Source organism: Pteropus vampyrus, unplaced genomic scaffold, assembly GCF_000151845.1.
Source record: "Pteropus vampyrus isolate Shadow unplaced genomic scaffold, Pvam_2.0 Scaffold444, whole genome shotgun sequence".
Classification (NCBI taxonomy): Eukaryota; Metazoa; Chordata; class Mammalia; order Chiroptera; family Pteropodidae; genus Pteropus; species Pteropus vampyrus.
In genome coordinates this window covers 129647-142843 of record NW_011889225.1, presented here as the reverse complement: position 1 = coordinate 142843, position 13197 = coordinate 129647, and the positions used below count along the sequence as shown (strand labels likewise).

Below are 13197 nucleotides of genomic sequence, written 5' to 3'. Positions count from 1 at the left end.
TGTCTATTCATTTTATTTTCTCTGTCATAGATTTTCACTTTGTTGTCTTTCTTTCAAAGCTGTTATTTTTCTGAGATGATGTCATAATTTTCTTTGGAGCTCACATTCTTTAGAGGTGTTAGCCTCTTTTAATGATGTGTGTGTTGGGGAAAGGGCTAAGCCTCACCTTAGTTTGTGTCCTGTCTGTGGGTTGGGAAGAATTTCCTCACTATCAAGAGCCAGTGCAATGGCATTTCTCTTTCTTAAGAGATATCTTGGTCAGTTGTAACTACCTGGCTCTCTGGTTGAGAGAGGTGGGGTGAGAGGAGAAAGCCTCAGAGCCTGGCAAATCTGTTGATCATTGCTGCCACCTTGCTGATTGAATGTTCAATGCTACTTCATATTTTCTGCCTGCTGCTGGCTGGCTGCTATTTTAATTCTTTCAGTAGTGACTTACTCACACCTTGTCGGCTAAAACAATGAGCATTGCTAAAGCATCACCCCCTTTCTATCTCCTGGTTAGCAGTGCCAAACTCTTCCCTTCTAGGCTGTTGTTTCCTCCCTCACCCCAACCAGGCTACTTTCTTGGTCTTTATATTAACTTACCAAAGGCATTGCTCTCCTTTCACTTCTGTGGCATCTCCAGGGTTGGACTAGGGGAAGGGGTGGATGGGAAGAGAGCCAGCTACTTGTACTAGTTTTGTTTTCACTAAAGGGTCACAGAAATGCCACCTCAAAATATGACTATAGCAGTTCAGGACTGCCACCCAAATATATGCTGCTTTTGTATATTGATTATTTGAGCTGTAGGCATTTGAAAACAGCAAATATAGGAAGAGGCTTTCTCCAAGCTTCCCTTATCTGCCTAAAGACAGATCCTCCAAAAGAAATTTGATGGTCATAGATCTCTTCCACTGGAGTTTCATCGACCAGGGAAGACTAACTCTTGTCACACGAGAGGAGACTAGAATAGTCAACATGGCACCCAGACAAACTTTGTCACAGTTATCATACTCCCATCTATGTAAGAGCCCTTTCATCTTTCCTGAAAATCAATTAACCCTGAATTCTATGCCACCTCAAGGAGTTACTCATTTTTCCCTGGGGATCTCTCATGTATATACAAGATATACACGTTAATAAATTTCTGTTTGTTTTTCTCTAGTTAATCTGTCATGTGTTACAGGTTTCTCAGCTAAGAACCCAGAAGGGTAGAGAAAAATTACATTTCCTCTCCTACATTGCCATGAAGAAGGATTTTTTTCAATCTTTGCACTATTTCCTTTAAGATAATTCTTATAACAATACAACCCACTGAAGTGTTTCTCTTTACACAGTTTTGTTGCAAATATTTAAATAGTCTAACATAGTTCTTGGCACAAGAGTAGGTATGCAATACAATTAGTCTGTTATTATTTTAATGTTATTATTTCTTTAAAGCATTCTAAGAAAGTAACTTATAGGTAGTAGCTGCAATATTTTTAATTGATTATATGATTTGAAAGAGAAAAAATATAAGTATAAATTTGTTTCTGAATATTGACATATGATTTGTCTTTGTATATGAAAATGAGTCAGCAGGACACACGATGTTATGAATATTTTCATGACATTAATGATAGGTTTATGTTATTTAAAATGCAACCTGAAATATATCAGTGATGGCTGTGTAAGAGCATGAACTCCAGTCTGTGTTAATGGAATCAGCCAAAGACACTTTGCTTAGATATGGGTTGATGTCCTAACTGAGATCTCAATAATATTGTAGGATGATTTTTAAGAATTTCTAAATATTATAGTCTTTGTTTAGTTTCTTTAGTTTTTATTACTTACATGTTTTTCTTTCCTCTTAAAATGGGAAAAAGAGTAAGAGAGCATTAATATTCATGGAACGCATACCTAGTGCCTAGTAGTCTGCTTGGTGTTTTCCATATATGCTCTCATTTAATTGTCACAACAAACATATAAGCTAGCTATTATAATTTCCATTTTTAAAATGAGGAAATGAGAGCTTCAAAAGATTATTTAATTTGCTCATTTACTAAGCTAACTGCCAGAGCTATGATTTTAATGTAGATCTGTCTGCCTTTTGTGTTCATGCTCTATTCCAGTGCTTCTCAAACTTGAATGTGTATATGGCTCACCAACTAAGGATCTTGTTAAAATGCAGATTCTAATTTCATTGTCTGAGGGAGACCTGGGACTCTACATTTCTTTCATGCTCCCAGGTAATTCTGATACTGCTGGACTATAGACCATACTTCGAAATAGCAAATATCTCTATCATGAAGCAACAAAAATCTCTAGTTTTTAAATTTTATGATTTCATACTAGCCATCTGGATAGTAGGATAGGGCTGCAATGCTAGTATTGGGCAGGAATCTAGTTGCACTAACTAGCTTCAGATAAAGTTCTACTACATCTCCTGTGAAGTGGTTTTACCTTATTGTTACTCTTCGAAGTTCTAAGTAGCTTTAAATACAAACTGGCTCAAGAGGCATTTTTGAATAGGCTTTCTATTATAGGTCTCCTGTCCCACTCATCAGCCTCTTATGTTTTGCTTAAAGAATATGTAGTCTATGTATGGGGCCAGAATATGATAATGTGCAAGTTTGATTCTATCCTATGTATTGACACATTACCAGAACCTGAAGCTTCTTTGATTCTCTTATATACCTGTTCCATGGAATTTAGCTGGGATACTAGTGTTACTGGCCACTAAGTCACAGTTTTCATTTTACCAGGTTCATGTCTAACGAGAGACTGCTTATGTTTCATGTACATTATAATCACATATCAAAAAAGAGCTTTTTGTTGATTTAGTGGCCATTTAGTTTCTCTCTAGTCACATTTTCCTGCGACTGTAGGAAACGTCTGTCACTTCATAAAGAACGGAGTTGAGAGTCTTGAAGTTATGCTGCTTATGACTTGGTACAGCTGCTCTGCTCTTCAATTAACATTTGAAAACATTTAAAGAATCAAAAAGCTTTCTAGGATCATGTTCACAAATGAAAGCGAAAATGTAGGATTTTCACTGATACATTTCCTAAGAAGGAGACTTGAAGAGCATGGCCAGGGATGACCAAGTTTCAGAATGTTGTGATGTGCAAAGAAAAGTTGTTGTGGGGAGGTTGAAACCTTTAGAAACAAAGTTTGGATTTAAGTATCACTATCTTTCTAAGATATTCTAGAAAACAAAACAAAACAAATAATCCTTTACCAAATGGAAAATAGGGCAATTAATTCTTAAAGAAAAAGAGATGTAGCTGCTTCAGCTTTTCTGAACATTTAAAATCATAATAGTTTATGTTTTCTGTTAATAGTAAAATTAACTGTTAGGAATTATGAAAAAATATCTTTTAAATCTTTATTGGAGTTGTTTAAATTTAAAAACTATATATGTTTATGACAATTTGGAGGTATATAGAAAAAATATTTAGTTTTTTTTTTTTACTCTTGGTCTGTTCTGCAACTTACCCACTGTGGGGAAAGCAATTAAAAATATTTTTATTTTATTAAAAAAATGTTTTTTGAGTAGGCGATATGTATTCACATGGCTGAAAATTCATAAGGTACAAGACGAATTAAATGTGTCTTCCTCCCACCTCTATTCCTCAGACATCCACTTCCCTTCCTGAAGGGCAACGAATTTTGGCACTTTTTTGCATGTCTTTATGAACGTTTTATTTTTATATAAGTACGTATTTTAAAATTTCTCCTTCTAACTTTTTATTTATATACATAGTCATATCTAGCATTCACTGTCCTGCACCTTACATATTTTACTTAACAATAGATCTCAGAATTGGATCCATATCTGTATGTAAAGAGCTTCTCGTTCCTTCTATGGCGGGTGGTGCTCCATTGCATGGCTGAACCATGATTTGGGAACAGCGCCTACTGATGGACATTGATTCACATCTTTGCTGTTAAAAGCAATGCTACAATAAATACCTTTATAAATAGATCATTTTGTACTTGTGTAAATAAATCTGAAGGGTAAACTTTCAGGAGTAGATTGCTGGGTCAAATGGTACATAAATCATAAATTTGATAGATGTGGGAAAATTGCCCTCCCTAGGGGTCATAGGAGTTTATAATGGGAGCACCACCATCAAATGCATGAGAGTGGTTTCCCTCTACAACTTTACCAATGCTTTTTGGTTAAAATTGATCATGTTTTTTTTTTTAATTTGACTTTATCTGTGATGATTTTTTGAGGAGGAACATTTGTTCAGATGTTTGAGAACCATGTTTATTTCCTTTTTGGTGAATTGTTCATACATGGAAGATGTAAAGACTAGTGGAGTAAGAGTCTTTGGGATTATAGAACTGGATTTTCATTGGAAAACTTTCTATAATTTTCTGGGGAGAGAAAGGTTTTCTGGATTCTTGCTGTATGTAGTTTTTATATTTCATTATATCTTTTTTTTTTTTTTAATCAAAAGTGTTTTGAGATTAGATCAAGAGCCTGTGGGGAAAGGATGAATACCTTTATTCTAAGAGTGCTGATGGTTACACAAGTGTCTGCTGTTGTCACTTAGGATAGTAAAGGTTGTGGTGAGAAGTGATTTGACATTCACAGGAAAAATGACTAAAACTCATGCTTCTCTTCTTTTAGTGCCTGGGTTACAGGCAGCTTATCAGAGTCATGAGGAGTTAGTTACGCATATCTTGTCAAATGGACAACTCCCATTAAAATTATTTTTAGCCAGGTGTGTTAACTTTTTGTTGCAGTTATTTCCATGGTCATGATGAGCTTCGCAATAAAACCTACTGGAGTTTGAGTCTTGGCTCTGTCACTAGCTAACTATGTGACCTTGAACAATTAGTGTCTTCAAGCTTTTTACCTTACCTATAAAATGAAGAGACACATTTGGCAGGGTGTTTGTGAAGAGGAAAAGAGATGATATATTCCAAGCACTTATTGCAGCTTTGAATATCTAATGACTGCTATTATATTACAGGCTAATGTGCCCAGACTTCAAGTAGGGCAGACCTGGGTTCATACCAGAGCTCTATCCCTTACGAGCTGTGCATCCTTGGGTGAGTTCCTCAGCCTTGCCACGCCTCAGTTTCCTCCTCATAAAATGGGGATAATAACTGTACTTTATCAGGTTGATATGTAAAGTGTGTTGCACAGTGCCAGACACATAAGTGCTCAATAAATGGTAGCTATTTGTTTTTATTATTGTCATTATCATTCTCTTCAGCAATTTTCTTAAGCTTCCTTATCCTGAGCCCTTCTGTTGAAAATTGGCCAGCATGCTTCCACTATTATTCTTTCTCTATAGTCATGCTGTGACATTTGAGTCGCTATGATTGAATCTGCCAGGCACTTCTCTTGGATCTGCATGTGGAGATGTGGGGATTCCTGCTGACATAAGCCCCCAGGGACACTTCTTGGACCTGGCCCAGTGCTCCTTTCTTCTTTTAAGAGTTGCAGGGATTGGTCCACCCACTCTCTTCTGACTGCCACCACCTGTTCTTCCCCACATGTTTTTCTTCTCTTAGGCTCTGGAATGGGATAAGATAAACAAACATCTAATGCGGTGCAGGGAGGAAGGCGAAAGAATGCAGATCATGGTGTCAAGAGATCTGGGTTTTAGACCTGACTCTAACCATGTAGCTTTGCTTCAGAATTCACATGTGCAAAATGAGAGATTTCTACTTAGTTTCACAATTCCTACCAGCTCTGATATTCTTTGATGTTTTCCTATGTTCAGAACATTACGCTCTGTGTTTGAGAGGCAGCATAGGAATGCATATGGCATGGTGCTTGCTGCTGAGAGGCAGTGTGGTCTTGTGGACAGAGCACAGGCTAAGTATAAATTTACTGGTGGTGTTGACTTAGGCAAGTTATTTAAATCTCTGAGCTCTAGTTTCACGGTCCGTGAAATGGGCAATGGATAAAACATAGGTTTCACAGTCAGATGTTCCTAGGTTAAAATCCTAGCTCTACCACTTTCATGTTGCATGATTTTGGCAAGTTACATAACCTCAAGGAGCTTCAGTTTTTTCATCAGAAGCAAATAACACATAATAGGAGTTCGATGGGTAGTTGACAGCAGCTGTGAGGAGGAGAATGACAGTTGATGATGATGTTGTGCTGGTGATTGTAACTTTGGAACTTCCCCCTTTCTCCTGTAGTTCTATTCCGTTTAGTCAGAAGCAATAAATCTTTTAGAAATTTGGAAAAGAGCCCAAAAGTTACAGAATAGAATCTAAAACCTAAGGACCATTTGATTTTAAAGCCCATTTTCTTAAACACCCTGATTTAGAGCCTGTTAAGAAGAGTCTTAGATTTAATGGGATTAATTTTTTATTTTTTAAAAATGAGTGTTCTGCCTGTAAGGTTTTTCTCCAAATCAACCCTTCATCTGCCTGGGGTCAAAATAGGCATAATGTGGGTGGGAGCAAATGGGGAATAAGTTACAGGAACAAAAAGAGAAAGTTGAAATTCAGCTTCTGAAATTCAAAATAGGATTTTGCATCCAGACAATAGGCTTGAAATTTGGGCTTTGTTAAAAAAAAAAGAATGAAAAGATTTCCTTCGACTCAGATTGGATTTATAAAAATCTAGATCTAGTGGGCTGAACTTCAGAGTTTTTACTAGAATTTACTTTCACTTTTAATACTGAGACATAAAGATTGCTGTTATCTGACAAAAATAAGATATGACATAGGAAGTTAAAAAAAAGGCAGCTGCTTCTGGTTTTAGGAGATCCTGAGAACAGAGAGATAAAAGAAGTAGAAAGTACACATCACTTTGAGTATCTCCTTCTAGACCTTGGTCAAGAGGAAGAGATTTAATGAGGGGGAGGAGGTTTCAGAGACAGATGCCATTTGACTTATTTCACATTTGGGACTTTTCAAGAGATCACTGTACACTATGGGATGGACAGCATAATTAAGATAGTGGAGTAGCACAATGAAACAGCATTATGGAACATGATGAAGGTCTGTCTAACTGAAAGCTTCCTTTGGTTCCCTAATGAAGTGAACATTGAGTCAAGGTCCCCTGGGCTGGCTCTGAGACTGGGGATTGACTAGTGAACTGAAACAGAGGACTTGGCAGGAACTCAGTAGGTTATACAGCCAACAGGAGCCGAGAGAGATCACTCAGCCCTAAGGAAGCTAATTAAGAATGACCTGTAAAACAGATGCATAGATATAGACAACAGACTTGTGGTTACCCTGGGGGAAGGAGGCAAGGGTGGGGCAAAATGGGTAAAGGAGGTGAAATGTATGGTGATGGATGGAAACTACACTTTTAGTAGTGAGCACGCTATAGTCTATAGATATTGAATTACAAAGTTGTATACCTAAAAATTATATAATGTTATAAACCAATATTAGCAGAATTTTTTTTTTTAAAAATGACTTGTACATTCATTGGCCACAGTTATCAGCAGAAACACCATCCTTGGGACTTGGTCAATAGGATCCTTGGTCAATAGCATCTACACCAGCACCCTTTCTCCCAGTACCCATAAGTGGGACCAGAAAGGGACCAGAGGAACAATTCCCAACTCCCAGATCTTAAGTCTCTTTCACTTAGCTGGCAGGAGGAGATCATGTGAGCTCTTTCTTTCCAACATACTCAAATGTCAAGAGACATTTATTCTCATGCACAAAAGAATAAAAGAATGAGTGGAAATAGAAAGATTGTGCAACTATCCCCATATATTGGCCTACCTAAAAGAACAGTTTAAATTATTGAATCAGACTAGTTTTAAAATAACATGACTAGTAGTAGATTTAATCTTGCTTTTCATCAATTAGGGAACCATGAGAAAGACCATGTTAGTTAAACACAAAATTAGAAAGCTATGTTTCCTGTGGGTATCTGAGTTACAGTGTCAGTAAATTTTTAATCCTTCTAAAATGCTAACAAAACCTAAACTTGATCTTTCTTAGTTCTTGGTCTTGATTCTTCTTAGGTCTAGAATTCTAGTCCAGTCATATCTAATTATTTTATTTATCTCTCCTGTGGGTTGACATTCCTGCCCTTCAAAAAGTTTCTCCCACCTTTTTTCTTGATACTTTGTGGAGAAGCCCCTTTCAAACTTTGTATCAAGAAATCCCAACAGCAGAGGAGTGTAAATCAGTGTCCCTGTAGATGTGAGTTCATGGCCCAAAGCAGCACCAAGCAGAATTCAGATGTTGAGAGTATTCAGATTGTCCATTGTATTTACATAGTTCGTTAAGATGTCATTATTTATTAATAGCGCAATTTCCTGTTTTTTTCATCACTTCCTTTATTTTCCCAAGGGTGGAAGGAAATTTGACATAGAAGCACAGCACTCCAGTGCCTGTGTATACACAGTCATCATATCTTTACAAGTTTTACATACAAATCAAGTCCCTTTGTCTTAATTATGTTAAAGCATGACATATAAACATAGAAAATAGTTGTATTGAAGCTCAGTGATATTTCTAAACTTGTGGAAACCCATGTAACTACCACTCACATTAAGATATACATTTTCTTCACTGCATAAAATCACTTCATGCTCCTTTTCAATCTGTGCCCTATCTCCCAAGAGGTAACTACTATCCTGAAACCTATTATCATTGGTTAGTTTTTCCTGTATTGGGAATTTATATAAATTGAATTATATGATATGTTCTTTTGTATCTAGAGTGTTTTATAAAACAATATCTATGAGTTTTATCCATATTGATGAATATATTATTAGTTCATTTTTGTTTGTTGTTGTATAGTCTTTCATTGGATTAATATATCATAATTTATTTATCCATTCTACTGTTGATGAATATTTGGGTTGTTTCTAGTTTTAGGATATTAAGAAGAGTGTTACTGTAAACTATTTTGTAGACAGATGCATTCTTTTTTTTTTTTTTTTTAAGGAATAAACCTAGGAATAGAATTGCTGGGTCACAGTGTAGACATATATTTACCATTAGTGAAAACTGCCAAATAATTTTCTAGTAGTTGTACCATTTTACACTCCCATCTGCAATGCATGGAGGTGTCAGTTGTTCTATATCCTCTCCAACATTTAGTATTTCTATCTTTATCGTTTTAGCTATTCTGATGTACATATGGGCGTTTTGGAGAAAAGTTATCCTTCATTTTCTGCAAAATGGCATGCTCAGTCACAAATAAAACTAGCCCAAGTATCATAGAAATAAAATAAATTTTATTAATATCTTCTCTGAAATCTGTTAGCAAACACAAACAGGAAATACCTAGCAATCAAGTCGAAACACATTTCTAGTAGCTCAAGGAGAAAGGAGAGATTGAAAAGATTAGGAGGCTATGTTTTAGAGTCATGTGAATCATCTAAATCTTTAGAACTGTATGTATAATACAGAGATATATGAAAGGATATTTCCTAATACTGGAAATCTACACAAAAGAATAAATACTTCTGTTTGAACTATCTTTATTGTTGACTTAAAGATATCAAATAAATCTTATGTGTATAATGGGATTATAGCCTTTAGACTTATAAAATCAGCTTCTACAATTGTATTTACATATTACTGGCCAATATCTGTTGATTTTTAAAGGCCCACACCAAAATCACAAAGTAAAATTATGTTGTAAACCAAATCAATTTGAGGTGTGGATAAATAAAACTTAGCTTACTGGTAGTTCATTTCATACTGAGCATTGGGCCTGCTTCCTCAAATTGATTTTGGAAATAGGTAAGATATATTTTGTAAAGATCAATAACTATGCAATATGCTAAAAACTGTCTGCTAAACACTTCTACACATTTGTAACATGCACTATAATTAGCCTCCATGGCTTGTTTTATGCATGACTGTGTTTAGAGTATTTACTGAACTAAAGCTATTCTACTCTGTACACCATAATTTGTTTATTGTTTTTTTTTTTTAATATTTCTTCCCCTAAGGATAAAAGTTACTTTTACTTTGAGTTGGTGTTCAGAAACTGAGTGTAGATAAATGCTCTTTGAAAGTCAAACATTAAAAAAGTGTACATTGTTTTTATAATGCTTTTAATATTGTATACAGTCTGTCAACTAATGGAAATAATGACCTCAGGGATGTGTTTATCTTGGTTTTCCCCCACTTGAAATACATTTAGCCTTTAGCTTTTCCTTAGGCCCAAATCACATCAGATGGGCCACACACAGACTCTTGAGGTCATTATCATTTTATGGTAATTTTGAAGAAGAAGAAGAGAGCAAACTGTCTTTTTACATTACTTTTTAGGTCTGGAATTCCCATAGGAAGAGTGTATATATTCATTTGCTTCTCTTTCCACGCTAGGTTAACTGCCAGACTCACTTTCCTAAAGGTAGATTTTTAAGCCTACGTAATGAGTCTTTAAAGCCAGTTTCAAGTGTACTTCACTGTGAGAAAGAAAAGCTTCAGAATCCAATATTATCTAACCAGAAAGCCACATCCTCAGAAAATGCAGACAATTCCATTGGCTGTAATATTTTTAATGTTAAGGTTTCAAGTTAACTCCTGAACTTATTTATTTCTGAGAACCTTTTACAAGTCACAGTGTTCTGTAATCATCTCAAACTAAGTACTGTGTCTATGCATCACTTTCCATTTCCAACCTGAAATACTAAATATTGCAGTAGCTCTTATGATAATATACAGAGGCCCAAGAGTAGGAAATGAATTATACAGTGCTTGAATCAAGCAATGATGGATGAGACAATAGGATAATTTCCATTTGGACAGCTTAGGTGATCAAGGGCCGTTTTCTATTTTACCAAGAGAGTGCATGTGTGTTTACAAGCACCATATGCTGAAACACTCAACTCTTACTTAGGATAAGGTGTACTACCATTCTTCAAAGACACCCATCAGCACCTCTTGGATCATCCTGCTCATTCTGCTGGATTTCTCTCATTAGAATGAATCTTTTGCCTACGTTTTTTCAAATTTAATAAGTTCACAGCCTGAGATGATAAGCTGCAGGCTGGAATTACTTAAATATTGCCAATCCTACGTCAGACGTCACAATAGAATCTTAAAAATACTTAACATAGTTTCAATATATGCATGGCTTAGAGGCTGTATCACTAAGACAATTTAGAATTTGAAAATTAATTAATATAAATCACATTAGGAAGGCTTTAAAATCAGTAACTTTGCTAAGCTACATATTTTAAGATTTTAAAATTAATTTTAGAATTAAACAAAATTTCTTTTCTTTGTTTCCCATTTGATTTTCCCGTTGCCCTTTACTTTACATTGAAGTAAAAATTATTCTTTTCCTGAGAACAGTTAGCTTTTTATTCCAATAATATTTTAGCCTCCCTCGCCCTATCCCCATACCTATTATTTAACCTAAGGAAAATAGCGAAATATCTAAGCCAAAACTTTTCTGAAAAGAAGGAAGGCGCTCTTTATTACAATTCTGCTAATAATTTTCTTCTGTCTGTATTTCAAAGAGAAGTTTAAATGTTTAGTGCATAGAGGTACAGAATATCAAGGAAGGATAATGAGGAAGAGAATGAATGTCACAATATCAAAATTTTATCGCTGGTAAAAAATCTTTTCTATAGCTCAAAATAGAGAAAGCCAAATTTTGATATGCCCTCAACAGAAAACATAAACACAGTAATGGAGAGGGATACAATTATAGCAATTACTAGTTCAAGAGTTTGGATGAATAAAAGTAGGAGGGCATTCCAGTTGTTATTATCAGCAGATATGGTATACCACTCTTAGAGGGGGCATTTTGAATAGTAAGAATGAAAATTGCATAGGTAGTATAAAACAATGTTTTGAGTCCCAGCTCTTTCCATCACCCTCCACTTGTGAACTCTATACTTTTGTGTAAATTATTTATCTCTTGTATTTCAGTTACCAATTTATAAAATGGAATTATTAATTCAACCCCGAAGATTTAAATGAGTTGAAATAAGCAACATGGAGTATGAGCGCAATATGTATTACCTATTATTATAGCTACATGGGGCAGGATGATGCAGGGGAAGAATAAAAAAAAAAAAAGGGCAGAAAAATGGACTCATTCATTAGTTAATTGAAAAAAAAATTAAAGTTTTTGGTGGGGAGTGGAGGGAGGAAGTGGCTTCCATGCCTTTGTGGCTCTTTGTTATATCCCAAGTAGTTAGCATTAGGCCCAGTACTTAGTAGGCATTCAATAAATATTTGTCGAATGGATGAATGAATGAATAGAATAATAGTTGCTTATTAAACAAATTGTATTTAAATCATTGTTTTGGTTTTGGAATATTTGGAAATGCTAATATGATTTGGTCCTTGCCCTCGAATAACTCAAATCTAGTGAGCAAGACAGATATTTTTCAAATAACTTTATTACTGTGCAAAATGTGTAAGGTGCTGAGATAGAGATATAAACAAAGTGCTATGGTAAGGTAGAGAACAGATGAGTTAATATCAACTGGGGTAATGAGGGAAGACTTGATAGTCCTTACATCCCATTATTCTAAACCAATAACTAAGATCAAGTCTTAGCATGGCCCAATTGGAAATTATTGTCCCTGTATGGGAGGAAAGGGTTTAGTCACACAAAAACCTGTAGCACCTGGCTAATATGTACTGGCAGAAACCAAGGTGAAATATCTGCAAAATACTGGATCTCAGAGACAGAATGTAAAGCTGGATAAGTGCGGATGTGGTTCCATAGTGTAGTGGTTAGCACGTCTGCTTTATAAGCAGAAGATCTTGGGTTTGCACCCCAGTGGAGCTACGGTTCATGGTCTATGGCCATGCCACCTTGAATAAGCCCGATGTCTGATCTCAGAAACTAAACAGGGTCGGGCCTGGTTAGTACATGGATGGGAAACCACCTAGGAAGACCAGGTGCTGTAGGCATTAAAAAAAAAAAAAAAGCCTGGATAAATGGGAGTATATTGATATGGGGCATCCTTCCATGACTCAGAACTTAATGTTCTGACAAATATACTAGGAACCAATCCTAAGACAAGTCTGTGTGCTTACTTAAAACTTGGGGAAAAAAAACAGCCCACAGTAAATGAAATTGAGATACCAGAACTATTATGACTGAGAATTGAGAAAGAGGTAAAAAGGCTAATAGAAGTGGGTATACTAGAATGAATTAATAATATAAAACCAGAGAACTCATCTGTTAACCATTTTCCAGGAGGGCCCAAAGGACACACACTTCAGTAAAGTGAAAAGGAATGAACTAGTCATGATGTTATACTGGCCTTTTTCTGGAGGAGAGAATTAATGCTGGATGTTGGTTTG

General features: G+C 35.6%; 1 pseudogene; it reads left to right on the top strand.

Annotated features, from left to right (window-relative positions):
- Positions 1–12685: 12685 nt before the first annotated feature.
- LOC111732328 lies at positions 12686–12801 on the top strand (annotated as a pseudogene).
- Positions 12802–13197: the final 396 nt, after the last annotated feature.